Source organism: Terrapene carolina, unplaced genomic scaffold (genome assembly GCF_002925995.2).
Source record: "Terrapene carolina triunguis isolate 2854851 unplaced genomic scaffold, T_m_triunguis-2.0 Scaffold48, whole genome shotgun sequence".
Classification (NCBI taxonomy): Eukaryota; Metazoa; Chordata; order Testudines; family Emydidae; genus Terrapene; species Terrapene triunguis.
The window spans coordinates 1,400,273-1,411,930 of record NW_020664399.1 but is presented as its reverse complement, the minus strand read 5'-3'; positions in this window follow the sequence as shown (position 1 = coordinate 1,411,930).

The following is an 11,658-nucleotide window of genomic DNA, read 5'->3' as shown; positions in this document are numbered from 1 at the left end:
GGTAGGGAAATACCTGGATCCCGTGTCTGCGCAGGAAGGCTGCCACGACTGCCATGCACTTCGTGAAGACCCTTGGGGCTGCTGACAGATCAAAGGGCAGAACCGTAAACTGAAGATGAACGTTGCCCACGAGAAACCTGAGGTAATGCCTGTGCTGAGGGATTATCGCGATATGAAAGTATGCGTCCTTTAAGTCGAGGGCGGCATACCAGTCTCCTGGATCCATGGAACGAATGATGGAGGACAGGGAGACCATGCGGAACTTGAGTTTTCTCACAAACTTGTTGAGACGCCGCAAGTCCAGAATAGGTCTGAGGCCCCCTTTCGCTTTCGGAATTAGGAAATATCGAGAATAGAAGCCCTTGCCCCGTAGCTCCTGCGGAACCTCCTCCACTGCCACTGAAGCGTGGAGGGGCTGAACTTCTTGAAGTAGAAGTTGCTCGTGAGAGGGGTCCCTGAAGAGGGAAGGGGAGGGGGGCTGGTGGGGTGGGAGGGAGGAGAACTGGATAGAATATCCCTCCTCTACCATGCGCAGCACCCAAGCAGCCGATGTGATCTGGGCCCACGCACGACAGAAGGGGGACAGGCGTGATGAAAAGGTAAGGTTAGACGGATCCAGGGTTCTGACTGGGAGGTCGTCCTCGACCAAGCCATCAAAATGGTGGTCTAGGCCCCTGTGTAGGCCTTGGTTGGGCAGATGACTGTCTGAAGGGCTGCTGTTGTTGCCTCCTCCTGCCCGTTCTTGGCCTTCTGCGCGAGGCATCCCCTCGATTTTGAGGCTGGTACGGTCAAGGGGCCTGCGGCGGCCTGAACTGCCTAAGCTGGGTAACAGGGGTGTGTAGGCCTAAGGAGCGGAGGGTGGTCCGCGAATCCTTTAGGCTATGTAGCCTCTTATCAGTCTTTTCTGAGAAGAGCGTGGGCCCTTCAAAGGGCAGGTCCCGGATCGTTTGTTGGACCTCGTGAGGGAGGCCGGAAACTTGAAGCCAGGCCCCGCGCCTCATGACCACACCAGTTGCCAACGTGCGAGAGGCTGAATCGGCCGTGTCCAAGGCCGCCTGGAGGGAAGCACGGGTAATCAATCTTCCCTCTTCAACCAGGGCCGAAAACTCTGTTTGTGAGTCCTGTGGGAGGAGGTCCGTGAATCTAGACAAAGCCAAGCACGTGTTGTGTCCATACCGGCTCACTATGGCTTGCTGATTGGCAATGCGCAACTGCAGGCCCCCCATTGAATATACCTTGCGGCCGAACAGGTCCAACTTCTTAGCCTCTCTATTTTTAGGAGTAGCCCCCTGGAAACCCTGGCGTTCCCTCTGGTTGGCCGCATCTACCACTAGGGAGTCCGGTGGGGGGGGTGTATAAAGATGTTCATACCCCTTGGTTGGAACAAAATATCGCCTCTCAGTCCTTTTGGCCCTAGGGGCCAATGAGGCTGGAGTTTGCCACAAGGTGCGGGTTGTGTCCGTAATGGTCTTTATGAGAGGTAGGGCTACCCTAGACGGACCTGATGGGGCCAGGATGTCAATCACAGGATCTGTGTCCACCTCGATCTGCTCAGTCTGTATCGAGAGGCTCTGGGCCGCTCGAGTAAGGAGCTGTTGGAGGATCCTATTGTCCTCTAGGGCCGGTGCCGCTGAAGTTCCCGCTACTGCCTCGTCCGGAGTTGAAGAGGAAGATGTCCCATGCAGGGGCCCTTCATCTACCACGTCTCCCTCTGTGAGGGCCTGCGGCACATAGTACTCAGGCTGCGCGGCCGGTGCGGACTCAAGATGCGGCACCGCGGCCGGTACCGGGATCGCCACCGAACGACGAGGAGTGCTGGACGATGCCTGCGCTGTTGGGAGCAAAGTCCCCGTTGGTGCCGTTGTTTGACCAGGGGATGCCATGTCCCCTTGTGGCACACTCCTGTCAGACGGCGGTGCCAGTGGTGGTGGCATTAGCGGCGGGGCCGCAGACGTTGAGGAAACAGAAGCGGTTTGTGAGCGGGGCCCGTACACCTGACCCACTGACTGATGGTAGGCCCATGGCGTCCAGAACGGCCACTGTGGGGGCGGTTGCCACTGCTGCTGCTGATGCCACTGCGGTGGGTACGGGTGGGTACTCGTACGCGAGGACGATCGCCTGCTCCTCGATCTGTTAGAGCGGTAGGAGTCCGCGTCTGAGTCAGAAGTCTCTGAATATGAGGACATAGGGGGCGCGGTACCCACTGTCACCGGAGGGGGTGCTTGCACCGGTGCCGCTAACGTGGCGCGGCGTGGAGAGCGTGGTGAGCGCATCACCAGTTTGCCCCTAGAGTGGTAATGGGGCCGAGCGGTAGCTGGAGGTTCTCTGCACCGGTGTGGCGACTCCGGCACCGGGAGGCTCAAGAGGTCTGATGCGGCCTCAAATGCCTCCGGCGTCGATGGGAGGTGCACCTCCGCCATCGTGTCCGGGGATCTATGCCTTTCTGGACTCGACCTTGCCCTCTCCGGGGTAGGGGGTCAACGGGATGGCCGGATGGGTCTGCAGCGCGAGTTGTCCTGTAACACTCGTGGACGGCGCCGGACCTTTAGAGTCCCGGTGCGGAGATTGTTCCCTCAGCGGCTTGCTCTTTTTAACCGGCACTGGCGATGGAGAGCGGCGTCTTGTAGAAGATGGTTTCTTATGCGCCGACTCTCTCCGGTGCCGGGGTTTCGGGGCCTTGGCCTCACGACTTATCGCCGGTGCTGGGACACTGCACACCGAGGATGAAGTGCTGGGTGCCGGCTCGGAAGGCCTGGGATCCGATTGCGGCCACAGTGCCGCCTCCATTAGGAGGACTTTAAGTCTCTGCTCTCTATCTATGAGAGTCCTGGGGCGAAAAGCCCTGCAGATAGTGCACCTATCCCTTTGATGGGCCTCTCCAAGGCACCTTAAGCACGAAGAGTGCGGGTCACTCTTCGGCATAAATTTCCCGCAGTCCCGGCAGAGTTTGAACCCTGGGGACCCGAGCATGCCCCAGTGGGGCGACGAAAAATTGCGGGAAAAAAACCCCAACTAATCTAACTAGCTAACACTAAACAACAAACTAACTATTTACAACAACTACAGAACACTGCCACGATTGCTGAAGAGCAAGCGAAGTTCCAGCTAGCCATCACCGACGGTAAGAAGGAACTGAGGGGCTGGGGGGTCGGCTGGCCCCTATATACAGCGCCATGAGGGCGCCACTCCAGGGGGCGCCAGAGCCGACCCTACGGACGCTGCTATAGTAAAATCTTCCAGCTGGCGTGCACACGGCGCGCACACACCTGCTTGGAATGGACATGAACAACCACTCGAAGAAGAACTTTTCCTTATCCATTTTTTCCACATCACTCATGATTTTATATACCTCTATCATATCCCCCCTTAGTCTCCTCTTTTCCAAGCTGAAGAGTCCTATCCTCTTTAATCTCTCCTCATGTGGGACCCGTTCCAAACCCCTAATCATTTTAGTTGCCCTTTTCTGAACCTTTTCTAGTGCCAGTATAACTTTTTTGAGATGAGGAGACTACATCTGTACGCAGTATTCGAGATGTGGGCGTACCATCGATTTATATAAGGGCAATAATATATTCTCAGTCTTATTCTCTATCCCCTTTTTAATGATTCCTAACATCCTGTTTACTTTTTTGACCGCTTCTGCACACTGCGTGGACATCTTCAGAGAACTATCCACGATGACTCCAAGATCTTTTTCCTGACTTGTTATAGCTAAATTAGCCCCCATCATATTGTAAGTATAGTTGGGGTTATTTTTTCCGATGTGCATTACTTTACATTTATCCACATTAAATTTCATTTGCCATTTTGTTGCCCAATCACTTAGTTTTGTGAGATCTTTTTGAAGTTCGTCACAGTCTGCTTTGGTCTTAACTATCTTGAGCAGTTTAGTATCGTCTGCAAACTTTGCCACCTCACTGTTTACCCCTTTCTCCAGATCATTTATGAATAAGTTGAATAGGATTGGTCCGAGGACTGACCCTTGGGGAACACCACTAGTTACCTCTCTCCATTCTGAGAATTTACCATTAATTCCTACCCTTTGTTCCCTGTCTTTTAACCAGTTCTCAATCCATGAAAGGATCTTCCCTTTTATCCCATGACAGCTTAATTTACATAAGAGCCTTTGGTGAGGGATCTTGTCAAAGGCTTTCTGGAAATCTAAGTACACTATGTCCACTGGATCCCCCTTGTCCACATGTTTGCTGACCCCTTCAAAGAACTCTAATAGATTAGTAAGATTAGTTAATAAATATTTAGTTAGTTTATTACAGGATTGGCTACACCTGTTGTCCTTTGTTTGAGATCAGTAAAAGTGACTGGTCCTTTGGGACTGGGAGTGACCTGAATATTATTGTGATTTTTGGTGTAAAGTGGTCATCTATCACACAGTCCAGCTTGCCTGGGTGGCAAGATAGACTGGAATGCCCAAGGGGACTGTCTGTGACTACATGGTAAGTCTGTTTTTGCTTTTGGAGTTCACATTTGTTATTGGGTTAGTGAAATCTAATTATAGAACATACAACCAGTTTGGGGTTTCTGTCCTACTTTTTGACAGTCTGCCCTGAAGTAAAAAGAACAGGAGTACTTGTGGCACCTTAGAGACTAACAAATTTATTAGAGCATAAGCTTTCGTGGGCTACAGCCCACTTCGGCACTCACAGTCATGAGCCACTCTAGAAAGCATGACAACAGTAATGGGAGGAAAAGAGAACTCTTATGGTAAAATAACAAAGAGGACATCCATGCACTGGCACATTTAGCCATTTCCTGTTGAATGAGATTTTCCTTGACACTAACTGCAAAAAAGATATAATTTAGTAAAAGTGAATTTTTTTTGGTTCTTATTAAGTGGGCTTGATCTTTCCCTAAAGAACCAACATCTGGCATCTCCCTGAGTATAAAACATGTCCGAAAGTAAGATTCCCCTGACTGCCCCTCCTTACTCCCCCCCCATATTGGGCTCTATCTTGATTAGTAAAGAAAGAAATAAACTCAGGATGAGCAGCAAATACAGCCAATATATTAACATGCCAGATTACAGCTCCGGCTGATATAAAGTTCAACGATACATGTAGGGTTAAAAATCACAGCCATTTCATAACACTACAGTTTCTGATATTTTAGGTATTTATATGACCGCCATCACTGAGCACCTCATAATTTTTAATATATTTATCCTGGCAACAACTTTGTGAGGATGAGGAGTGGTATTAGCTCTGTTTACAGGATGAGGAACTAAGGCCCAGAAGCTCAGATCCTCAAAAGTATTTAGGCACCGAACTCCCACTGAAATCAGTTAGGAACCTAGATGCCTTTGAAGATTTGAGCCAGAGAGACTAAGGCTCAGACTATACCAAGTGGGATTTTCAAAAGTACCTCTATGCCTAATACCCATTGAAATAAATGGGTATTAGGTACCTAAATGGTTTTGAAAAATCCCACCAGGTAGCTAAATACCTTTAAAAATCTGGCCCTAAGTGACTTGCCCAGGGTCATCTGGGATATTTGTGAGAGTAGGAACTTAACCCAGGTCTCCCACAGCACATGCTAGTGCTCTCTCCATTGGATCATCCTTCCTTAAAATCAACACCAACAATGCAATGCAGCAGAAATGCAACAACTTCTGATCAACACCAACAATCCAGAATATTTCCTCATAATACCCATGCTTAAATAAGCTTCATGGGACAACATGTACAATTCACGATGGAATATGAATGCATGACTCCACAGTACTGGACTTAAGAGTTTAAAATAGCACCTAAGGAAAAAGCCTCTTACTTCAATTTAAAATACCTGCAGCTAACCCCAGTGAAGAGAAGACTAATACTATACTTGTGATTCCTTTTTAAGATTATCCTTAAAATCAAAAGGATACATTGTACCCAGTACACAATAAGATAATCATAATACTGCTAAAGTAGCTCCATCTAGTGGCCATAAGGACATCATCTAGTATTTTCCAGTTGATTACAATCCTGTAACTCCTACTGTAAAAAAATTCTATAGTTTTGCACAATAGAAGTATCTCACTACATCTTGCTTCAAGTATAAGGATTCATACAATTCAAACTACCCTGTGCCATTGTAAGAACTCTGCCATTTACATGCAATTTACCATTTATACAATATAAAGGCTATTTGCATATAGTGACCCTGTCAACGTTCTTTGAGAAAGACAAGAATACAGATTTCTCCCTGCCATTGGGTGCATTTTGTGCAGTATAGCCAGAGAAAGAAGTTCCCTGACTCCATGGGACATAGACGCTGTTAGAGTCTGTCAGGGGACTTGTTGTGTAAAACCCATTCAAAAAGCCAAAGAACCTGTTAGGCTGAATGATGTAAGAAGGAAAAGGTAGCTGCACTGACGACATGACTGTCAAAGTCTTATAAGAATGTTCATATGCAAATCCCCTAAAACCTTACCACAGCCTGGAGACAGTAATGGACTTCAGGCCTAATCTAATGAGCATGTTTCCCTTTTGCCTCATGACACAAATATATCAGACAAGGCAAGTCATTTAAACATTATGAAACAGATAATTAATATCTTTCACTGATATGAAGTCTTTCATTCCTAAGGAAACTCTTTAGAAACTTAAATTGATATACAAACTAGAAAGAGGGAATCACTTCATCCAGAAAGCAACAACAAGTGTTTGATCAGAAACAGGCCTGGAGTCCTGTCTGCATGAAAGAAATTTAGACTGCATTACTATACTGATCTAGAAACACCAGTACAATCCGCTAATGTAGATGTGCTATTCACGGGTAAGTCACAATGGCGTAACAACAGGTAAATCACAGCAGTGCAGCACATCTACATCAATATAATCACATCAGTGCAAGTTTCTCTAATGTAGATTGGACCGAATTCTCCATTGGCTTGCACCTTGGATCATCATTTACACCTACGCAAAGTGAGGGTAAAAGACCCTCAGAACAGAATAGCCATGTTTTATGCAAGTGTAAATAACTCCACAATGTGCCAGGCAATAGAAAATCAGACCTTACTTTTTTCTAAAGCAGTTTAGTGCTTCATCAAGGCCAGTAATCTCATATTCAAATATAGGTTTCATCCCACTCATGGGCCAACTCCATTAAGTTATTACCAATAAGAGCATTTTCTGTACATATAGCATCAACTCTTTTAATTTATTTGTATTATTATAATAGGGAAGCACAGAATTACATACATATCAATCTAAATAATGTATGTTTATCACAAAGGCCAAACAGTTGGGTTTGTCCCCACCCCCCTTTTTTTTTAAATTATTATTAAAATAAAAAGGTGGCCAGACCAAGTAAGGTTAAAATAAAATGTATTAATCCTCCCATTACAGGGAAAGAACGCAATAGTCACAAGTACAACAATAAAAGTTATAGTATTTAGCCCACAAGTGGTACAAGGCTTATTAATTACCTTTGAACTAGATTTCTGGTCCTCTCTTCAGAGCTTACTCAGATAGGCTGACTTTCTCCTGAGGTTCTTTTTAATATTCCTGTAGCTTCCTACATTTCAGATTCTGGGAGATTATACATTTGCTACACCTGTGAGTTAATCAAGACAGAGCTGATCTGACCCTACTAGCCAGGTAATTACCCATCCCAATATTACTAGCTTCATATACACAAATATATATATATTTCCACATTAGTTCTTTTCCACAGAGAAAAAGAGCAAATCCTCTAAGATATTTAGGTGCCTAACTCCCATAGAAATCAATAGGAGTTAAGCACCTGAATACCTTTGAGAATCTGGGCCAAAAGATGAAGAAGGAAGAAAATGAAAGAAGAGTTTACTATGTTTCACATTGCTCCACATACTCACATCATAGAAAACAGCCATGCCCAGTACGGGCGGGGGGGGGAAGAGGGGGACCCTGATTCTCAAGGGGAAAAACAAACTAACGATCAGAAAATGAATCTCAAAATAACAACCATCTTCTCATAACATCCCAATATTGATTTGTATCATACAAGAAAAATAAAATGAAATGCAACAACAGTCCTGATTCTCCACCACCTTACTGCTAAATTTGGCAGAATTCATTTTTTTTAAATGAATTTCTACAGATTTTAATCACTGTTTATTTTTGTAGGAGTGAAAGAGAGCCTGAAGCACTGGGCCTGGTGCAAGACCTGAGGCCTGAACCAGAGGCCATGTATTAAGGCAGATGCTTACAAATTAATGGTCCAATACATGAACTTGGCAAAGGCACTGCTAGCATTGCTAAAACACAGGCACTCCTATGAAGCAACAGATACTGAGGGCTTCTACACTAAGATACGCAACTTCAGCTACGTGAATAGGGTAGCTGAAGTCGACATACTTAGATCTACTTACCGCGGTGTCTTCACTGCGGTAAGTGGACAGCTGACGCTCTCCCGTCAACTCCGCTTGCGCTCCTAGTTCTGGTGGAGTACCGGAGTCGACGGGAGAGTGCTCAGCGGTCAATTTATACTAGATGCGATAAATCGACCCCCGCTGGATCAATCACTGCCCGCCGATCCGGCGGGTAGTGTAGAAAAGGCCTGGGTAGGTATGTGAACATATTCCAGAAGATTAGCCCAGGTACATCCTGACCTAACCTGGATAAGAGGGTTGACAGAGGTGATGAATAGGGATGTTTTGCCTGAGACATCTGGAGGAAGGTATGGGGGGGGCAGTGACAAGGAGATGTTATGAAACATGTAAGGTGGTATGTAAATTGTTAATCTCAGTCTATAAATGTCAGGGTACCTAGCCTTAACCATTTGCGTGGCCTAGGGGACAGCAGAGACTCCCACTGTTGACTGAGCTACTCCTTGCCACTGGGCACTCGTGTTAGTGTAACCTGTAACTATGGAGCCAGGGCGCCAGGACTGTGCCTTGGGGGCAATAAACCTGGCCAAGTGCCTTTGTCACTGAACCATGCCTGTGGTCTTTCTTTATGAGTAACATTGAGGTCTGCTGAATTAGCAGGCTGCATTCTCTGCTAGTGCTAATAAAACCAGAGCTACAGAACAGAAACACTGAGCAGCCAGGACAAGATTCTTCAGCAACATTCTTAACAATTTAAGCATTTTTTCTATTTTTATCTATTTAAATTTTCAAAGTTGTGGAAAAATATGGGGGCTAGGAGTCGGACAATTATTTAATGACAGTAAATGTTGAGATTAAAGAAGTTCTTTATAACCATTAAAACACAAACTGTCAACATCAGACGTCAAAATATAAAAAGTTAATAAATAGTCTTAAATCAAACTGTAATAAGTTCTCAAAACAGCATTTTTTCTTACTTTGCCTAACTGTAAATTGCTATTATTACTGATGGAAATATTGTTTCATTGTTGTGTGTGTACAGTAAAATTGATGTTTACTGACATTTACCAATAAAAATCTAATCCTTCCAACCCTAATTACTCCAATGTTACATCTTGACATCAAAAGAGTTTCAACGGCACGTAATGGAGTAGAGAAACAGGCCCAGAAATTTTAACAATGTCTAAACACTATGGCAGTATCAGTCAATATTTATTAAGTCTTTTGTCAACAAGAGCTACACCATTGCAACATGTTCCAAGTTCTAAGGAAAATATTGTATTTTGGAGTTTGAATATTTCAAATTATAACTCTTTTTGAAGTGATCACACTTCACAGCAGCTGTTAATAAAATAATGCATGTTTCCTGGCCCCTGCAAATGAAAATTACTTATTTCCACTTAAGTGACATTACAACAGAGGTGTCCTGCATTTAATCACCAGGACTTATCTTTCTGTTCCATGGGTCAGGAGCTTTGTGTAGGCAGTGAACTCAATTCTGGGTGGAGAAGTGTGCAAAAGTTGTTAAAAGAATTTTATATAATCATTACACCTAAATAAGTAATTAGAAAGGGACAGTTGGTATGTTTTGAGCTAAATATTTACATTTATGAGTCCTGTCCAGTTACCAACCTGAAGAATATAGCATAACTACCAACATCTGAAAGAAATAGAGATATCTGGTCTGAAAATAAGTCATGCCCTTCAAATAGAAATAGATTGGACTAGGAGAGGTTTTTGAAGGGACAGAATGAAAAAAAAAGTAAATATTTAGCTCAAAACATAAGAACTGTCCCATCATACACAGCTGTGACAGAAAGCTTCAAAAATGTGAGGAAGAGAATTTAATCTTAGGCCTGGTCTACACTATGAGTTTAATTCGAATTTAGCAGCGTTAAATCGAATTAACCCTGCATCCGTCTACACAACGAAGCCATTTATTTCGAAATAAAGGGCTCTTAAAATCAATTTCTGTACTCCTCCCCGACGAGCGGAGTAGCGCCGAAATCGATATTGTCATTTCGAATTAGGGTTAGTGTGGCCGCAATTCAATGGTATTGACCTCCGGGAGCTATCCCACCGTGCACCATTGTGACGGCTCTGGACAGCAATCTGAACTCGGATGCACTGGCCAGGTAGACAGGAAAAGCCCCGCGAACATTTGAATTTTATTTCCTGTTTGCCCAGCACAGGAGAGCACAGGTGACCACAGAGAGCTCAACAGCACAGGTAACCATGCAGGCTGATAATCGAAAAAGAGCACCAGCATGGACTGTACGGGAGGTACTGGATCTGATCGCTATATGGGGAGAGGATTCAGTGCTAGCAGAACTTGGTTTGAAAAGACGAAATGCCAAAACTTTTGAAAAAATCTCCAAGGGCATGATGGAGAGAGGCCACAATAGGGACTCAGAGCAGTGCCGCGTGAAAGTCAAGGAGCTCAGACAAGCCTATCAGAAAACAAAGGAGGCAAACAGTCGCTCCGGGTCAGAGCCACAGACATGCCGCTTCTACGCTGAGCTGCATGCAGTTCTGGGGGGAGGCCGCCACCACTACCCCACCTCTGACCGTGGATTCCAAGGCGGGGGTAATCTCATCAGCCACACTTGAGGATTCTGCGGACGGGGAAGACGAGGAGGAGGAGGAGGAGGAGGACGAGTTTGCGGAGAACACACAGCACTCCGTTCTCCCCAACAGCCAGGATCTTTTTCTCAGCCTGACTGAAGTACCCTCCCAAGCCTCCCAAGCCAGTACTCAAGACCATGACCCCATGGAAGGGACCTCAGGTGAGTTTACCTTTTAAAATATAAAACATGGTTTAAAAGCAAGCGTTTTTTAATGATTAATTTGCCCTGAGGACTTGGGATGCATTCGCGGCCAGTACAGCTACTGGAAAAGTCTGTTAACGTGTCTGGGGATGGAGCAGAAATCCTCCAGGGACATCTCCATGAAGCTCTCCTGAAGGTTCTGCAAAAGCCTTTGCAGAAGGTTTCTGGGCAGTGCAGCCTTATTCCGTCCTCCATGGTAGGACACTTGACCACGCCATGCTAGTAGCAAGTAATCTGGTATCATTGCATGACAAAGCCTGGCAGCGTATGGTCCCGGTGTTTGCTGGCATTCAAGCAACATCCGTTCTTTATCTCGCTGTGTAATCCTCAGGACAGTGATATCGCTCATGGTAACCTGGTTGAAATACGGGAAATAATTAAGGGGACAGAGGTGGCCGTTCCTACTGGGCTGTTTGCCTGTGGCTGAAAAGAAATCCTTCCCTGCAGTTAGCCAAACTCGGGGGGGGGGGAATTGGCGCTGAGCTTTTCACGTTTGGCTAGCAGGGATCTTCCCTGATACCA